At 43.7% G+C, this 20,382-nt stretch overlaps 1 pseudogene; it reads left to right on the forward strand.

Moving 5' to 3' along the window:
- Positions 1-20,382, forward strand: part of LOC145404389 (cholecystokinin receptor type A-like) — a 72,551-nt pseudogene that overhangs the window by 12,767 nt on the left and 39,402 nt on the right.

Genomic DNA, 20,382 nt, shown 5'->3' on the forward strand with positions numbered 1-20,382 from the left:
GGGCTTCTCTGATCACAACCTTATTACCTTAACCTGTCCTATCACTCCGGTATGGCCTGTGGACCCTCCAGGGAAACGTCGTCTGTGGCATTTTGGAGCCACGGACTGGGAGGCCCTCAGGCAGTACTTCTTTGATTTTCCCTGGAATGATTATTGCTTCCGTGGCCGGGAGCCATCTGAGTGTGCCTTGCGCATTACGGAGGTTATTCTCTCGGGCATGGAAGCATTCATTCCTTTCTCATATCCTTTGACTAACACAAGAAAGCCTTGGTTTAATCACGCTTGTTCTAATGCTGTCCGCAACAAGGAGAGGGCCTACAAAAGGTACCGGAGCCAACCCACCCCTGAATCACATCATCTTTACGTTTCTGCCCGGAATCATGCTAAGTCTGTTCTTCGCTCTACTAAAAATAATTTCATCCATACTAAATGCTCTCAACTCTCCAACTCGAATTCTTCCCGCTCCTTCTGGCACCTTGCCAAAAATCTTTCTAACAACTTTACCTCATCATCCTTCCCTCCTTTTTTCTACTCTGATGGTTCTGTAGCTATTTCTTCTACTGATAAAGCAGATCTCTTCGCACAGACTTTCTCCTCCAATTCCACCTTAGATGATTCCGGTGCTGTTCCTCCATCACTTCCCCCCTCTGACTTCCTCATGGCTGACATTAAAATTTCTTCAGTTGATGTATTTTCTGCCATCACTGGCCTCAGTACTAACAAGGCATATGGGCCTGATGGGGTCCCTCCTGTTGTTCTCAAGAACTGTGCTTCTGTGCTTACACCCTGCCTAGGGAAACTCTTTTGCCTTTGTCTGTCAACTTGTACCTTTCCTTCTTGCTGGAAGTTTGCTCTCTTTCAGCCAGTCCCAAAGAAGGGTGACCACTCCCAACCCTCCAACTATCGTCCAATTGCTTTAACGTCCTGTATTTCAAAAGTTTTCGAGTCAATTCTCAATAGTAAAATTTTAAGGCATCTTTCCTAGCACAACCTTCTTTCCGATCGTCAGTATGGGTTCCATCAGGGACGCTCCACTGGCGATCTTCTCACCTACCTTTCAGACTCCTGGTCATCCTCCTTTCGGGACTTTGGCGAAAGCTTTGCCATTGGACTTGACATCTCAAAGGCTTTCGATCGAGTCTGGCATAAATCTTTAATTTCCAAACTGCCCTCCTACAGTTTCTATCCTTCTGTCTGTGCCTTCATCGCTAGCTTCCTTTCTGGTCGTTCTATAGCCGCTGTTGTAGACGGCCATCATTCTTCTCCTAGATCTATCAACAGTTGTGTTCCTCAGGGCTCTGTCCTATCACCAACTCTCTTCCTTTTATTCATCAATGATCTTCTAAGCTGTACATCTAACCCTATCCACTCATACGCTGATGACTCCACCCTTCACCTTTCCATTCGGTTCCCGCAACGCCCATCTCAACAGTTGCTTCAACAGACAAGGGATGAGGCTATGGCACACCTAATGTCTGACTTGGCTCGTATCTCTGACTGGGGTAAAAATAATATGGTTGTTTTTAATGCATCTAAGACTCAGTTCTTACACCTATCAACCCGACAAAATCTTCCACAGGTATACCCATTAATGTTTAATAATATTCAGCTTAATCCTGCATCTTCCTTGAACATGCTTGGGGTTTCATTTACTCGGGATTTATCTTGGAAAGATCATATAACATCTCTTGTAAAATCTGCTTCGAAGAGATTGGGTGTGCTAAGCGAGACTCCGCTCTTTCTTTACCCCTTCACAATTGTTGACTCTATACAGGGGTTTTATCCGCCACCTGTGTGGAGTACAACTCTCATGTGTGGGGAGGCTCCCCACATACAGCCCTTCTCAATAGGGTGGAGTCAAAGGCTTTTCATCTCATTAACTCTCCTCCTCTTACTGACTCCCTTCAACCTCTGTCTCTTCGCCGCACTGTTGCATCTTTATCTCTTTTCTATCGCTACTTTAATGGTCACTGCTCCTCTGAACTGTCTGCTTGCATTCTTCCACCTCTACGACGGGCGCGTAGCACCCGCCTGACAGCAAACTCTCATCCCTTTTCTGTCCAGCTCTCTAATGCAAGAGTTAACCTTTACTCCCAGTCTTTCATTTATGCAACAGGTCAGCTCTGGAACTGTCTCCCTCTGTCTGTATTTCCTGCTGCCTATGATCTCCAGTCTTTCAAACGCATTGTGTCCAGGCATCTCAAAATGATCGGATCTTGAATTTGGCTCTCTATTGTATTTTGTTTTTCTCTTGGAGGGAACTGTTGCTGCGGGCTCATGGCCTTTGGTTCCTTCTTCCTCGCATAAAAAAAAAGCCAGTCCTTTTGTATTAAGCTTAAAATCAGTTGTGCAACCAGGAGTTAATTCACCGGCAAGAACCTGCTTATTACTGTTAGTATTAGTTATTGATTGTCAGGAGTGAAGTCACTTTCTCGAGAGGCTAACAGTACTACAAACAGCACTCGTGAGTAATTAGTCTCTGCTGTGTACTGTTGAGAAAGTTTATAAATTCTCGTCCTTAGAGAACCGGCGAAGTAAGCCGGCATAAAGTAATCATTGCTTGATTTTCACAAGTCAATTCTTTGTCTCTATTTTCAAGCAAAACACATAACCTTTATCCAATTTTTAAATTCTTATAAACCCCGTGACAGTGTGTGACAACAGAAGCGCGGTAAAATAAGGAATATCTGTTCTGTCGAAGTAGATGATGTCGTTTATGCGATAATTTTTACGGGCATGTCGTTTTCCTCTCACTTTCGACTGTCAATTTAGGGGGTTGTGCAGGTGAGCCGGAATACTGTATAGGGTGCCATCGCCACCTGATATCTATAAAAGCGATTGTTTTTACCCATATATTATCATAAAAAAACAATACAAAGTAAGGTAGTGCATGTGGGTGTGTCCATAGTGAGAGATGGTAGAGTTTGGATATTGTCTTCACTGTTGTTTCCTGATGACACTATTGTTGAAGACTGAAAGCTGCAAGGCTTGGTATGAGTTTGGAAGTGTGTGTGTGTATGTGTGTGTGTGTGTGTGTGTGTGTGTGTGTGTGTGTGTGTGTGTGTGTGTTGGAGGGGAGAGTGATGGAGTTGAGTAACTGTAAGCATGTGTTAAGTCAATAGAATCTGGACGTGAAAACTTAAAAACATTGTCACTGATCGGTATAAAATAAAGTTTTAAGAAACTGAAAGGGGAATGACGAACTAAATAACAAAATACTGCAATACATCAGGATATAGCTAAGGCATCACGATCCAGTATTTAGATAATATATTGAAGCAATACAACACAGCAGCAAATTTTATCACAGCTCATTGGAAGTTCATGGATGTTAAGGTCATTCAGGATATGTTTCACCGCTCAACTGTTCTCTCTATTGAACTGTCAGTGCAGTACGTTGAGAATATAAGGAAAGACGTGATCAGAAGAGATTCGCTGTAATTCCTGGATATAGAGATAAACCTTTTCAACATGCTGGAAGTATTTGTTAATTCAGTTCCATTATATTAAAACTCAGCTCAGCTTATGTCAAATTGGTCGGTTTAATCTGATGTGGTGTATAAAAAGTTCATTTGAAATCGGTGAGACTAGGAGCTCTGACTCGGCCAAAGCGCTCACTGATGCTAACTGATGTTTTATTTTTTTATTTTTTTATTCTTTCTCCAGCATTATGAATGTACGAATCAATCGTCATTATTAACCCTCAGATATTCAGTTACCTCCACGTTAATGAAGGCTTAGTATTGAAAAGTCCACCGGATTCATTTATTTACGTTGTGCATTTGTGTGCGTATTGATATATTTTTGTAATAACCCTTCGTTTGTGCATCGCCATCCCACTCACCGTTGTGGAACCTGTTAAATGTAATACTCTTAGGTTCACTACGACTCAATCTCGGTTGAATAGTCTTTGGTGATAACTGGAATATATGAGAGAGTTGTTCTGGACATGAGAGGGTCAGTGGTAGTGGTATTAACACTGTCAGCCTCCTACAACTCATAGAATTAACAATGTCAGCCTCCCACGGCTCATAGTATTAACACCGTCAGCCTCCTACGACTCATATTATTAACACTGTCAGCCTCCTACGACTCATATTATTAACACTGTCAGCCTCCTACGACTCATATTATTAACACTGTCAGCCTCCTACGACTCATAGTATTAACACTGTCAGCCTCCTACGACTCATAGTATTAACACTGTCAGCCTCCTACGACTCATAGTATTAACACTGTCAGCCTCCTACGACTCATAGTATTAACACTGTCAGCCTCCTACGACTCATAGTATTAACACTGTCAGCCTCCTACGACTCACCCTCAGCTGAATACAGTCTTGTGGCGTCAGCTGGAATTAAATGCTAGAGTTGTCGGTACCATGAGTGGGTTAAGCATGTGAGGGTAAGAGTGTATCAAGGATTAAGTGAAGAGGACATTATCAAATAGACTAGATATTTTGAGAGAGAGAAGGGGGAGGGGTGAGATGAGGAGAAAGAAGGGAAAAAGAAAAATGAGAGAAGGAAAAGAAAAGGTAGAGCTAAATGACTCTTGAAAATTATCATTGGTTAGAGTAATCCATCTCTTCTCCTTGGAGGAGGAGAGATGGATGGCTACCAGGAAATAATAATAATAATAATAATAATAATAATAATAATAATAATACGTTACCTCTAGAAATGGGTAATATAGACTGAAAAGACTGAAAGTAGAGTGAGTGGATGACGCAAAAAATAAAGGAATGAAGAAGAGGAGCGACAGAGGGAAGAGGAGACAAGGCGAAGAAGAGTAGGAGAGATGTACTAAGGTAAGAGGAAAAATGTAGGGGGGGAGGGGAATGGAGATGAGCAAGAGTACCGGGAATGAGAAATGGAGAAGAATAAGAAGGTAAGAGGAAGCATTAGAAGAAAAGGGAAATAACTGGAAAAAAGAAAGTGAAAAGAAGAAATATAAAAAATCAAAGAAGAAAAGAAGACCAAGTAGGAGAGAAGGGAAGAGAAAGAGAAAAGAAATACAGTGAGACTCCTGGATGACGGGAATGAAAACTGGAAGAGAGAGAGAGAGAGAGAGAGAGAGAGAGAGAGATGGACGCAGGGGTAAGCTATTGTTATTCTGTTGGGAAACAAAATTGTATTACTCGCCCCACCCCTCTCTCTCTCTCGAAGAAGGAGAAGAAGAAGAAGGAGAAGAAATTATAGGATGGCTTGGCGGGCTGAGAAAGTAGGCTTCCCACAAAGACACTGGACCCGAGAAATTGTTCTGCCATTATTTTCTCTTTTTTCTTCCAGTCCTTTTCCTTCTCGCTCTTCCTCTCCATGTATTTATTAATCGATTTTTGTTATTATTATTATTATTATTATTATTATTATTATCATTGTTGTTGTTATTATTATTGTTATTATTATTATTTTTGTTATTATTATTATTATTATTATTATTATTATTATTATTATTATTATTTTATTATTATTTCTTCCTCAACTTGTTCCGTTCCTTCCTCCTCCTCCTCCTCCTCCTCCTCCTCCTCCTCCTCCTCCTCCACCTCTTCTTTTAGTTGTTGTTGTTGCTGTTCTCCTTCTTCTTCTTATTATTATTATTATTACTATTGTTATTTATTATTATTATTATTATTATTATTTTTATTATTATTATCATTATCATTATTATTATTATTTATTATTATTATTATTATGATTATGATTATGATTATGATTATTATGATCATGATGATGATGATGATGATGATGATGATGATGATTATTTATTATTATTATTATTATTATTATTATTATTATTATTTGTAGTAGTAGTAGTAGTAGTAGTAGGTGTAATCGTTTTAGTTTCCTTTACTTTTTGTACCACAAAGTTGCCTTAACCCCTTCACCTGGATGATGTTTATTTTAGATCATTCCTACCATCACTCGAGGATTTCTTTCCGCTGTACTAAGAATGAATGTTAGTAGTGAAACGATTTATTAGGTTTTATTTAACCTCTGTGGTGTGTGTGTGTGTGTGTGTGTGTGTGTGTGTGTGTGTGTGTGTGTGTGTGTGTGTGTGTGAGTGTGTGTGTATGTGTGTGTGTGAGCAAAATAGCTCAGATACGTTTGGTTATTTGAGAGGAGCTTGTCTGTCACATGGAGAGACAGACTGACAAATTAGGATGTAAAGGAACGTTGTGGTGAGGATGTGGATGTGATAGGAAGCGTTAGGAGAAACACGTTGAGGTGGTTTGGCCATGTGAAAGGGATGGAGTGTGAGAGACTGACGAGGAGAGTGTATGAGAGTGAGGTTGAGGGGGAGAGAGGGAGGGGGAGGCCAAGGATGAGATGGAAGGATGGAGTGGAGAGGTATATAAGAAAGAGCGGTGTGAGTTGGGAGCAGGGCAGTGAAATGGCGGGGAACAGGGCGACGTGGAAGCGATTTGTTTGTCGCCATCATGTATGGGATTAAGGCGTCTGGCAATAGATAGATAGATAGACGTTTGGTTCGATTTACACCAGACATATTGCAAGGGTTGATGTTTTTACACCAGACATATTGCAAGGGTTGATGTTTTTACACCAGATATATTGCAAGGGTTGATGTTTTTACACCAGACATATTGCAAGGGTTGATGTTTTTACACCAGATATATTGCAAGGGTTGATGTTTTTACACCAGACATATTGCAAGGGTTGATGTTTTTACACCAGACATATTGCAAGGGTTGATGTTTTTACACCAGACATATTGCAAGGGTTGATGTTTTTACACCAGATATATTGCAAGGGTTGATGTTTTTACACCAGATATATTGCAAGGGTTGATGTTTTTACACCAGACATATTGCAAGGGTTGATGTTTTTACACCAGACATATTGCAAGGGTTGATGTTTTTACATCAGACATATTGCAAGGGTTGATGTTTTTACTCCAGACATATTGCAAGGGTTGATGTTTTTACACCAGACATATTGCAAGGGTTGATGTTTTTACACCAGACATATTGCAAGGGTTGATGTTTTTCACAGGGGTCACTTTTTTCAGAGCAATTAGTCAAGCGTCAAGAAAGATCGACTTAAAAAGTTTTGATCCAACTGAAGTCAAATTTGATGGGCATGTTGAGGGTAAGGAACGGATGAAATTATTCGATTCTGAGAACATATCAGCCAAAAGCTTGGGTTGTTTGGCGAGGTCGAATGTTCGACCTTTTCGTTTAGATTGGATGTGACCAAGCTTGGTGGAATGGCTGAAGGTTAGGCAAGGATGAGAAGTTTTTATTTTGTGAACAAGAGTCCAAAGGTCATGACTGCAGAGCAAAGTCAGCTCAGTTTTGATCCGTTTTCGACCAGTCTTGGTAGAAGGGTTAAAGGTCAGACAGGGATGATTTTTTTTTTTTTTTTAAGTCCAATCTGTCCAAAGTTCAAGTCACAGTGCAAAGCCAAATGTTCGTCCCTTTAACCAGTTGTAGGACGGGGGCACTGCACTTTTTGAATGCTCCCTCTTTCCTTTCTCTTGTTCATCGGTGGCACCAGTACACTTTCCTAGTATACACACCTACTCAGTCTCCATCCCCGTCTCCGAAAGGACGATGGTGGATTACAAAACGCCACCTTCATCCTGCAGTCGACCGAGTTTATGTTTTGTTAAATCTAGGGTCACAAAAGGAAGGGCTTATACGAGTTTTATTTCCTGCACACCTCTGCTTAATTGTGTTGTTAGCTGTGTCTGGTGTGGGCATAACGGTGGTGCTCACAGTAGGCAGCGGCTCACCCTAAATACCCTGGCTTCCCTGAGCGTCATTACTGAACATTGCCTGGTGTGACGCAAAGGGAGAGGAGGGAATGGGGAAGGGAATGGGATGAGAGAGAGAGAGAGAGAGAGAGAGAGAGAGAGAGAGAGAGAGAGAGAGAGAGATGGGAGGAGAAGCTAAAAAGGGGAAGAGGTCTAGAAAGAGGGGTGCAGAAAGAAGGAAGAAAAAGAAAGAAGGAAATAGAAACGGGAAGAGGAAGAGAGAGGAGAGGATATAGAAAGTGAAGAGAACAACAATGAGAAATATGTGAAAAATACAAAAGCGTAGGCTGAAGGAAAAAACGACTTTGAAGGGATGTAAAAGAAAACGAGATGTGCTTCAGAAGAACAGGTAATCGAGTTCCGGGAGAAAAGTAATGTAATAACGCCTGAAGGAGAGGAAGGAGAAGACTCAGATACGGAGAAGAACAGATATGCGTTGAGGAAGAGATGCAGGATGAAAGCGAAGAAGGGGTCAAGGAAAGAACAAAAGAAAATGTCAAACAATGGAAAAAGAAAAACAACATACCGTAAGTGAAGGAAAGAATATAGCAAAAGCAGAAGGGAATGAAAGGGGAGGATAAAACAGAAGAGAAGGAAACAAGACAGTAAGTAGAAATGCAGGAGGGAGGAGAATAAAAAAGATAACACAAGCACAGCAAAATTCTGCATTCCCGCTCCACAGCAGTTCACTGTATGAAACCTAGAGGCTGGCAGCACACATGGATAATACCACAGCTGGACCACACACCTTTGAGAGCGACACTTACCCCTGCAGTACTCTAAGGCGGAAAAATTATTTACCAGGAAGCGATCCCCCAGGGGTTTACCCTGGCTAAAACCTGGTGGAGATAGAGGTCTGCCTCTTTGCAAGTTTCATTCCCCTCCCCCCACCCCCCACGTCCCCAAAAAAATGCATACTGGCATTGTCCTGACTCCTCACGAGGGTTCCTAAAATCTGGTGTGAGTGGAATTCTGCTACTGTTTGTAATTTCCTTTTGTGTAGGTAAAAGAAACTATGGTTATGCATAGGCTACTTACCTGTGACCTGGTGCAGTTGAAGATCTACCATTGCACAAAATTTTGCACTTCGAGTTAATAAACTGAAGTTGCTCTTTCCTGCTCCCCCTCCCCCTCTTAGAGGCAGAGGACACCCACCCTGCCAAGAATCTGATCTGGGTGGAGGTCTACCACTGTCCAAATGTCGATTTCCTTGGCACCCCACATTCTCTCGTTTTCCCAAAGAACCACTTCCTCCTCTTCCATCGTGGAGAAATAGTGTGCTTCGCCCTTTCCTTGGATTGGGTAACTTATGACAGCAGAATTATTCATAATAATATTAAATTGCAATGGAGACTTGTGGTAGGTGGGGGCGCTCACCATCCACTCACTGGATGTAGTGCTACTCTCTGATGTCTGCCCTTTCCTCTCCTCCAGTCTTCTTTCCTTCCATCCTCTTCTTTCTTTCCTTCATTCTTTCCTCTTCCTTCTACCTATGGGTGACTTTACACTCCCTCTTTTGTCTTTCTTTCCTTCATTCTTTCCTCTTCCTTCTGCCTATGGGTGACTCTACACTGAGTGACAAGCCAAATGGTTTCCTGTACACCAGGAAACCATTTACTACGCTGGTTGGTGACCATATAATCAAATTATGACGCCTGGTGGTTTAATGGGTAATTAAGGTGCTCTAATCGGATTGAGCCAGTGCAGTTTTATATCCAAGGGGTGGTTGGGGTTTATTGCTCACGTAATGCCGCACAGGGATGATTGAGGTTGGTCACTCTCATCTTAAATGTCAGGACCAACTTGCCTAGCCCCGGCCTCCTACACTTCTCATGGGGCAACATAGGATTGGATGATGAATGAAAAAAATGCAATGGAGACTTGTTTGTCGTATAAATTGGCTTTGAACTTTTATGAATACGGACGCAGGTGATCCGTCCATCATTATTTTCTCCTTTTATTTTTCACCTCCACCTCCCTCCCTCCCTCTGTCAACTCATTACACACTCGCCTCTCTTACTACCTGCTAGTCTCTTCTTATCTTCACTCACTCACTCATCATATCTTTATAATTTTTTCCTCGTCTTTCTATTTTCCTTTATCCCCCCTGCTTCTCCCTCCTTCCCCCAGTTTCTCCCTTCTCCCTTCTTCTCCCTCTTTCGACCTCCAGTCCCCTCCACCATCATTCTCTCCACCTCCTTCCTTTTCCTGCACCGTAAGTTGTTTTTAGGCTAACCAGTAACAGTAATTAGTCAGTCAATCCTTTTCCTCCTTTTTCTTCTCCGTCCACGTCCCTCCATCTCATACTCTCTCCACCTTCCTTCATTTCCTCTACACCTTGCCTCATCCCACACAGATCCTAGACCGTCTCTCACCAAGGATGCTCTGATCTGATGGGATTGTGATAACTGAGTGGGAGTGCATTGATGAGAGCGGGAGTGGGGTGAGTGGCGGAGAGTGGGTTAAGGTGCATGGAAGGAGGATGGAGTTGTGATTATAAAAGAGTGGAAGGTTTGCTAATGAGAGGGTTAGTGGGGTGTGTGAAGTAGGAGTAGACTAGGGGAGGACAGTGATGGAAAAGAACAGAAAACAGGAGTAAAATCGTGGTTAAAGAGAAAATGGAGGTATCTTTGGAGTGAGTGAAGTGGTAGCATGGCAATGAAAGGTGGAGTACGAGTGGTGAATGGGATAGTGGAGAGGTAGTGATGCAAGGGAGAGTAGAAGGAGTGGTGGATACGTTAGTGGAGAGGTTAGTGATGGAAGAGACGGTTAAGAGCAACAGTGGTGGAATTGGTAATAGGGTAGATGTAACAAAGCTGGGAGAGTAGTTTGGGAAAAAGGGTTGAGAGGAATGTCGGAAATTGGGCTGGATGAATCAGGGAAGGCTAGTGATGTGAGGCAGGTGGTTTGAGCCTCTCATGTCAAAATTAACTCTAAGGCTCCTGTGACTCACTCTCGGCTGATTAAAATGGTCTGGCTTTAGCTGGAGTCGTCCACTAGAATTGTCCCATCTTGAGCGTGTTGATGGTGACTGCACGAGTATTAAAGTCCAGGCTCCTCTGATGTACTCTCAACTGAATGTAATTGTTTGGAGTTCGGTGGAATTGAATAAACTGTTTTTCCCGAATGTTATAACATTTAATATTTTGTGAAGTGAACCTGTTACGTCCAGCACTGTATGAATTGTGGTCAAAGTATATGTCAGGAAAAGTTGACACGTTAATTCAGAAGACGTGACTTAATATCACTGAGGCTGTGGGTCGCAGCACAGCGTTCTCGGAAGTTGGCCTAATTCTGAAAGGACATAAATGTACAAGTAAAAAAAAAAAAAAAAAAAAGTTATTCCTGAAATTGCCCAAGCCACCTGTTGTGATCGTGAAATATTTCTTGACAAACTTTAATACAGGGCGGTCACGTAATGTAAAATTAGCAGTGTATATTTACCTGAAACCTACGAGAATGATATTTCCCAGTACCAGATTAGCTATGAAAAGTTCTTATCCCTTTCATTCCTGTGCTGGAGGTTCATTTGGTGCATCAATGAAGTCACTTGCTGGTGCGTCAACATGGGCGTGCAGGGATGTGGCACCCTTGTACTGGCACAGCACTTAGGCCCTTAGTCTGTTGGCCAGTGAGGCCCTGTACCACCTCGTCATTTAAAGTTTATTTCTGTAAAGGATACGTTAATATTCTCCTTCATGATGTTTATACAAATTCTGTCGATATTAAATGCTATTGAGTAATACAGAGGTAAATATGAAGGTGTACTGTGAGAGAGAAATCACATAGGAAAATGTGTTAAACAGCCGCTCAGCCCAACGAGACTAAGGTGCTTAGTTGTATCAGCGTTATGAGACAGTTTAAACCATGTGTTGTGTTGGTTATCGATGTATATTTTGTTATCACTGATCTTCACAGTTCAGTCCCAAACAATTGCGTACTTTCAGTCAGTAATGGTGGGGTCCTGATTCTATGAGGGTGGCGGGGATGAAAGGGAGAGTGAAAGTGATTGTCGCCACTGATGGACCTATCGCAGTTACTGCCCCAGGGAGCACTGGGAGGAGGGTGTGGGTGAGAAGGTAGTGTGTTTGTGGGTTGGAGGGAGAGTAGAGAGAGGAGCTTTTGGTTGGAAAGGAGGGAAACGGGGAAGGGTAATGACGGTGATGAAGGAGGGGGGAATGTGTAGGAAGGAGTGAAAGAAGGAAGAGGTAGAAGAGAGAAAAGGGAGCGTAAGGAAGGAAGCGTGAGAAGAGGGAGGGCAAAGAGGGATGTATACAGGAGAGAGAGAGAGAGAGAGAGAGAGAGAGAGAGAGAGAGGTGGAGGGGAGGAGGACGGGAGAGAAGGAAAGGAAGGAGAGAAATGTGTGGGAAAGGAGAATGTAAGTAGGGGGTATGGAGGAAGGAGAAAGGGTAGGAAAAGTAAGGAAATGAAGATGTAGGAAGAAGGAAGTTTGATGGGAAGGGGAAGGTATGGAAAGGAAGGGTCAGAAGGAAGGTGTTACATTTTTGAATGATACTGATAGTCTTAGAGATTTCACTGGGTTGAGATTAAAGGAAGGCGACCTCTGACCTCGCTGACTGAGGCGAGGCAAAAGGGAAGTGGATGGGAACTGGGTGATTTTTGTTTAACTCGTACGTCTATAAAGATCCTTTATTGTGTGCTGTATAGAGTTATCTTTGGAACACCTAATAATCCTTTTTTTTTTTTTTTTTTTTTAAATCAAGGCGAAAATGCTCTTGACAGGTTGGTGATAATCGGCTGAATGCAACATCACTTCATACTCTCTTTACTCGTTAGCATTATTAATTGACAGCATATATCTGAGGGGGAAATTTGGGTTAGTAAAAGTTATTCGGACATGTCGCATTCAGCCAGTCATCATCAGCCTGTCAAGTGCATTTTCGCCTTAATTAAAAAAAAAAAAAAAACTGATTATAGTTTTACTGACTGCAAATATTCACTGTTGGTCGTTCTAAGACTTAATATATGTATACTTAATAATGTATTACACTTTCCTTCCAACCAGCTGTGTGTGTGTGTGTGTGTGTGTGTGTGTGTGTGTGTGTGTGTGTGTGTGTGTGTGTGTGTGTGTGTGTGTGTGTCAGATACGTATAGATGTATAACACATGCTAAGGAGGGAAGTGTGGAGGAAGGACGGAGGGAAGAGAAAGTGACGAGGGAAGGGAATAGTGAAGAGAGAGTGGAGAGAGGGTAGAGTGAGAAAAGGGAGAGAATAGGAAGGAGGGGAGGGGGGAAGAAGACGAGAAAGTGTGTAGAAAGATGGGCGAAGAGGGATGGTCGGGAGTGAAGTGTGTGGTAAGGGAGAAAAAGTGATGAGACAGGATTATAGGAAGGAAAGACGACAGTGTGAAATGCCAGTGAAATGAAAACTGTGTCTGAAAAATATGAGAAAAATGAATTACTAGAGAGAAAAGTGACAAAACTAGGAAGAAAAGAGACATAGGAACATACATCGGTAGCTTGTGACGAAAAAGGGACATGGGAAAGATGGATGGGATGTGAGGGTGATGGAGAGAAAAGGAGGGAACTGCAATTAAAGCGATGTAAAGAGAGAAGAATGTGAGATAAAAATATTTGAAGAGGGAAAGATTAAAAGAATGTGTAGAATGGTCACAAGAGAACTGAAGATGTATGAGCATGTTTACGTATAGAATTCTGAGTATAAGGTTGAAATGGCAGCTTTAAAAAGATAATTAAAGGAGTTGAGTGGGGACGACGAAAAGAGTTTCTTGGAAGTTACATGGAAAGGAGAGAGAGAGAGAGAGAGAGAGAGAGAGAGAGAGAGAGAGAGAGATGATATAAAAATGAGGATATAAAAGTGACGGACGAGAGGCGAGATGAAATGTTGGAGTGGGAGGAGCAAATAGACTGGAGCGTGAAGGAGCATTTAATGAGACAAGGTCGAGAGCATAGAGGGAATACTGAGTTCAAGAGGAGGAAGGAATATTAAGAAAAGGAACATGGCGGCCCAAAGGGAAGGGGAACTGTTCAGGGTGTAAATATAGTGAAGCGTGAAGGAAAATACTGTAATGAGGAAATGCCGATAACGTTGTCCAGGTGCGTGATGAGAACGAACTAAAGAAAAATAGACTGAAGCGTGACAGACGAGAAGCAAGAGGAATGAATGAGTCGAGGGTCAAGACAAATATAAGAGAAAGTTGCGCGAAGAAGGAATTGTAGGAGCATGAGGGAAAATAAATAGAGTAAGTTCAGGATATAATGTGTGTGTGTGTGTGTGTGTGTGTGTGTGTGTGTGTGTGTGTGTGTAGAGAGAGAGAGAGAGAGAGAGAGAGAAAGGGGGGGAGGAGTGGGGTAATAGACTCAGCTGAGATTAAGTAAAAGTGGGGTAATAGGCTCAGCTGAGATTAACTTAAGTCATCACACTCGCTTAATTGCAACCCTTTATGACCCACATCCAATTATTTTCCACTGACGCAAACTTCACTTTAACCTTTACAGCCCGATGATTTATTTTCTAGTCTGTATGTAACCCCTCAAGTGAAAAAACGTATATATACTGTATTCTGAAACGAATATAGTCGCTTGAGGATAGCAAGATTAAAGTGAAGTAATATGTTTTCCGGCAAAAAGGGTTTACTTTCTGTACACGATGGCGTATTGTCTTTGTTTATGCAAGCCCTTTACTATAATTATGTGTTCTAACTGTATTGTACCACGCTAAGGGCCCGTTGTCTGGTATGGTCCTTGTTGTGTGCAGCTAATTCTTTGTAATTCGCTGATCCCAGGTTTAGCAACCACTCTGTTAGGCCAACTGATCTTTTCACAAGGAGGTATAAAGGTGTTAGTTTATCCTTTACGATATGAAAGACTAACTTACGCCTCTGGTCGCTTCTCCACACCTGCCTTCCTACATGCTTTCGTTCCTATCTACCTCCCCCTTCCTACCTGCTTTCGTTCCTACCTACCTCCCTCTTCCTACCTGCTTTCGTTCTTACCTACCTCCCCTTTCCTACCTGCGTTCCTTCGTAGCTACCTCCCTCTTCCTACCTGATTTCGTTCTTACCTACTTCCCTCTTCCTACCTGCTATCGTTCCTACCTACCTCCCCCTTCCTACCTGCTTTCGTTATACCTACCTTTCCCTTCCTACCTGCCTTCCTACCTGTCTACCTCCCTGCATACCTACCTCTCTGCATACCTACCTCCCTGCATACCTGCATACCTACCCTTCTGCCTCAGTGCCTTGTATTGACCTACTATCTCCTTTCCTAGCTCCCTCCCTCCCTACCTACTTCCCTCCCTCCCTCTCCCTTCTTACCTTTTTGTTACCTACTTCCACACCTTCCAGCTGACACACATACCTACCTACCTGCATACCTACTCTCTGCCTGCCTAACTACAGTACCTACCCACCTCCTTGCTTACCCACCTTGTCGACAGACACCTTTCCTGCCTTCCTGTCTACCTTCCTACTTATTTCCCTACCTGTTTCCCTGCTTACCTTATTACCTCGCCTCCAGCCTCCCTTTTTACCTACTTCCCTGTCTACCTGCACCACCTAATGAAGTAGCAACACAGGTCCGAATTTATTTATTTATTTATATATTTTTCAATTTGGCAATGATCAGTGGGTTGTATCAAAACCATGACGAGGGCATAACGTAGAGCATTTTGAAAGCCTTTTCCAGTTATGCCAGTTTTATGACTATATTCATGTAAATATAAAAGTTTGCTCTATATCCGTGACATCTTTGGTTATTGTGTGTGTGCGTGTGTGTGTGTGTGTGTGTGTGTGTGTGTGTGTGTGTGTGTGTGAGAGAGAGAGAGAGAGAGAGAGAGAGAGACTCCAAGACCAGGCCACATCGTCAGTTTGACAGGATTCATTTGAGACGAAAATCGTCAAAGTCGGTCCATAATTACGGCCTGTAGAGCGTGAAAAACCAGGCGGACGGATGGAATACTCCGATTCTGGCTCAGCCGCGGCAAGGGGCCTCCACTTCGGTGTCGGGAACTCGGCTTGAGATGTACTGAACCGGAGGGGTTAGGTTATAGCCTGCGTTGAGCGTTTTAGTACAAGAGGTTGTCCCTGAGGTGAATAAAGTCATCTGGAGGTAACAAGAATAAAATACTAAATACTGTACTTGATTAGGAGTTAAATGTCGTTAAACGAAGACAGTTTTTTAATTGTACCACAGCCAACACAACTCCATCACAACCAGTACAACCATCACAGCTCATCACAAACAGTGTAACCATCACAACTCCAACATTAGCCATCACAACCACCTCAGCCATCACAGCCTACCACACCCACAATAACTACCACAATAACTACCACCTGCTGTGGCCTTTGTCAACAAACATGACACTAATTACCGCATTGCAAGACTGTGACGACGTTATTGTGTGTGTGTGTGTGTGTGTGTGTGTGTGTGTGTGTGTGTGAGAGAGAGAGAGAGAGAGAGAGAGAGAGAGAGAGAGAGAGAGAGAGAGATATACACAGGGCACACAGACTTCACTGTCTCACCACATACCCTGAATTAATAGAAATAGAAATACTTTGTCTATCATCACCGAAGTTTAAGAAAACGAATGATGGCACAATGATTAACAAAGGAATGCAAATAGCAGGATACCCTTTGGTGATTGTGATGCTGTTTTTTTATTTGATGGGTTATATGTAAGTTATTTATTCTGTGAATCAAAGACATGGATTGCAAAGCAGGAAGGTTGCCCCCATTCACCAATCCCTGCAGTCGATGCCAACAGGAAACAATGAGAAAAGCAATACAACACCGATAACCTGTCATAGAAATATCAGTAGAAACGATGAATGGAAATCGTATTCTGCTCAGGCTTTACTTGTAGATGAAAATTATCCCCACATTACTGTTGAGTACAAAACGAACCTCTTCTGTGATCCAGTTCTTCATGCTTTGTATTGTAGAACAAACTTTAATTATACATTATTCAGGAATGGACATGTTTAGATGGGAAGCAAAAGCGAAATACTTAACCACTTTCAAATGTTGGCACTGCATCACAGTTTACAGCATTGGAAGGCATATAGAAACTTCATGATCTGTACTGATGAAAGTGATTTCCTTACATTATTTTGTCTAATTTCTTCCCATATCGAAGTTTAAAAAAATCTTTTAAATTATAACATTTCCTAATGCGAACAAGTATTACTCCACGCAAGTCCGCCTCACTCAAAATGATGACACGCATCTGAACTCAAAATACACACACACACACACACACACACACACACACACACACACACACACACACACACACACACACACACACATTTTCAGTCAACCCAACCACACGCACCTAAACACCTACATGCACTCACACTCAGATGCAACCCAACTCAACCATGAACACACACACACACACACACACACACACACACACACACACACACACACACACACACACACACACACACACACACACACACACACACACACACACACACACACACAATCTCAGCCCACCATACCCGTCTTCAATCACACGCACTCAGATCCCCCCCCCCTCCCTCACACACACATACTCGTTAATAGAACATGCATAACGTGTTACATTTTCCTTCGTTTTGTGTCGGGAGGGTAACGAGAATGACCTGGTGACTCATTATGGCTGGGGTAAAACACAGGACTGATGAATGCCACCAGGAAAAACACGGACGCACTTACTCTCATCATTATCTCTCTCTCTCTCCTTACCTAACCTTTCATCCACCTACCTCCCCCCTCACCTTCTCATCCAACTACGAGAGGCCCAAACAAAGGAATCACGTCGTCTCTCTTTTGATCACTCCTTTCATCCATCCCTGGCAGTCTCCCTTCATCACACGACCAATTACCTCCCTCTCTAACCCCTATCCCTCCACCCACCTACCCACCCATCACTCACCTCCCTCCTTAACAACTATCCCTCCACCCACCCACCCACCTGTCCCTCACCTCCCTCCCTAACCACTACTGTCCCCCACCCACCTACCCACCTGTCCCTCACCTCCCTCCCTAACCCCTATCCCCCACCCACCTACCCACCTGTCCCTCACCTCCCTCCCTAACCCCTATCCCCCACCCACCTACCCACCCGTCCCTCACCTCCCTCCCTAACCACTACTATACCCCACCCACCTACCCACCCGTCCCTCACCTCCCTCCCTAACCACTACTATACCCCACCCACCTACCCACCCGTCCCTCACCTCCCTCCCTAACCACTACTATCCCCCACCCACCTACCCACCCGTCCCTCACCTCCCTCTCTAACCACTACTATCCCCCACCCACCTACCCACCCGTCCCTCACCTCCCTCCCTAACCACTACTATTCCCCACCCACCTACCCACCCGTCCCTCACCTCCCTCCCTAACCACTACTATCCCCCACCCACCTACCCACCCGTCCCTCGGTCCAGGCGAGAGTGGGGTGGCGATCAAAGGTGCGACGGCGACTAATTATTTGTGGCATCCGTAGCAATACTGGGAGCCAATGACGCGTTAGATGGCCCCTGGCACCCTGCCTCACCCCACTGCCTCGCCCTGGCAACGGACACTGCCTCACCTCACTGCCTTGCCCTGGCAACGGACACTGCCTCACCTCACTGCCTTGCCCTGGCAACGGACACTGCCTCACCTCACTGCCTCGCCCTGGCTACGGACACTGCCTCACCTCACTGCCTCGCCCTGGCAACGGACACTTGCCTCACCACACTGCCTCCCCCTGGCTACGGACACTGCCTCACCTCACTGCCTCGCCCTGGCTACGGACACTGCCTCACCTCACTGCCTCGCCCTGGCAACGGACACTGCCTCACCTCACTGCCTCGCCCTGGCAACGGACACTGCCTCACCTCACTGCCTCGCTCTGGCAACGGACACTGCCTCGCCCTGGCAACGAACACTTCCTCACCTCACTGCCTCACCCTGACAACGAACACTGCCTCACCTCACTGCCTCACCATGGCAACGGACACTGCCTCACCTCGTTGTCTCTCCTTGGCAACGGACACTGCCCCACCTCACTGCCTCGCCCTGGCAACGGACACTGCCTCACCTCACTGTCTCGTCCTGGCAACGGACGCTGCCTCACCTCACTACCGCACCCTGGCAATGATGGAAAGGTGGAGAAGGGGTGAAGAACAGAAGGGAAAGGGAATAGGACAGGGGAAGTGAGGGGGAACGGAAGGATGGGAGAAACAGGAGGGGAAACGGAGGAGAAGGGGATAGGAATAAAGAAAGGGGAAATTGAAAGGAAAGGAGAGGAGTATGGTGGAGAAAGGTGAATTGAAGAGGTATAGGAGAGGAACAAAGAAAACTGATAGGAATGGTGAATGGGCGGAAAGTAATGAATAAGCCTGAAGGGGACAGAGGAATGACAGAAAGGGTAATGGATGAGCCGGACAGGGAGGCAAGGATCAGGAGGAATGTAAGGGAAGAACAGAATGCTGGGTGGATCAGGAATGAACAGGAAAGAATGGAAAGGGGTAGTGGAGTGGGGCTGTGCGACGGACGGACGTGAGGGTTAGGAATGAGAAGAGGGGATAAGAACGGACATTCTGCCTAGGACCGACGGGGCGGTGAAGGGCGGGGAAGGGAGAGACAAAATTAGGAACAGAGGATAGAGCCTGAAACGAAAGATAAAAAGAGAAAGAAAAATGAAGAGGTACCACGAGAGAAATGACAGCTAAAAAATGGAAAAACAGAGAAGAAGAGTTGAAAGAAGCAACACATAATGCTGGTGAAAGTAAGGAAAGATGTTTAAAATGACGACAAGAAACAAAAATTGAAAGGAAATTAAAAACAGGTCAATGAAGGTGAATGCAAGGACAGCTCAAAGAAAAACAAGAGAGATGAAAAGGTAGAAAAGAGAAGCAAAAAAGGATTGGGAAGTAATGTAGGAAAAAAGTGAGAGAATGAAAGCAAAGGGGAAAAAATAGGGGTACGTCATACTGAGAAAGGAAGAGGAAAAAGGAAAGATAGGAAATTGATGAGAGGGTGATTTGCAGCGATAAAGGAAGGTGGCGGAAAGGAGGAAAGAAGTGAAAGAAAGTAAAAAAAGACAGAATATGACAAAGAAGAGCAGGAAGACAAAAGGAAGAGAAAAAAATGAGTATTTAGAAAGGATATAATAAAGGATGTTGGAGGAAAGACAGAAATGGATGAAAAAAGACGTGAATAGCTGCTAATGAAGGAAGATGAATATAAAGATGCATGGAAAGACAGAAGACAAGAATGCTGTTAGGTGACATTGACAAAGGTTTATGTGAATCTGGTAACTGAATTTTTTATAGCAGTTTATCTAGTTTCACACACACACACACACACACACACACACACACACACACACACACACACACACACACACACACACACACACACACACACACACCTTTCTGTCTGTCTGTGTCTTGCTTATGATCTTCAGATTTTTAAATACAATGTTTCCAGGCATCTCAAAATAAATGGATCTTAAATTTTGCACCCTATTTGCGTTAACTTTTTTTTTTTTTTTTTTTTAAGGGAGAAGTTCTCAGTGCGCTCAGCCGTAAATTCCTTCTCTTCTTGCAACACAGGAATGATTCCAAATCCACATCTGTCTG

This window comes from Coenobita brevimanus, chromosome 63, assembly GCF_032717465.1.
Source record: "Coenobita brevimanus isolate Jiangsu-jjx chromosome 63, ASM3271746v2, whole genome shotgun sequence".
Taxonomy (NCBI): Eukaryota; Metazoa; Arthropoda; class Malacostraca; order Decapoda; family Coenobitidae; genus Coenobita; species Coenobita brevimanus.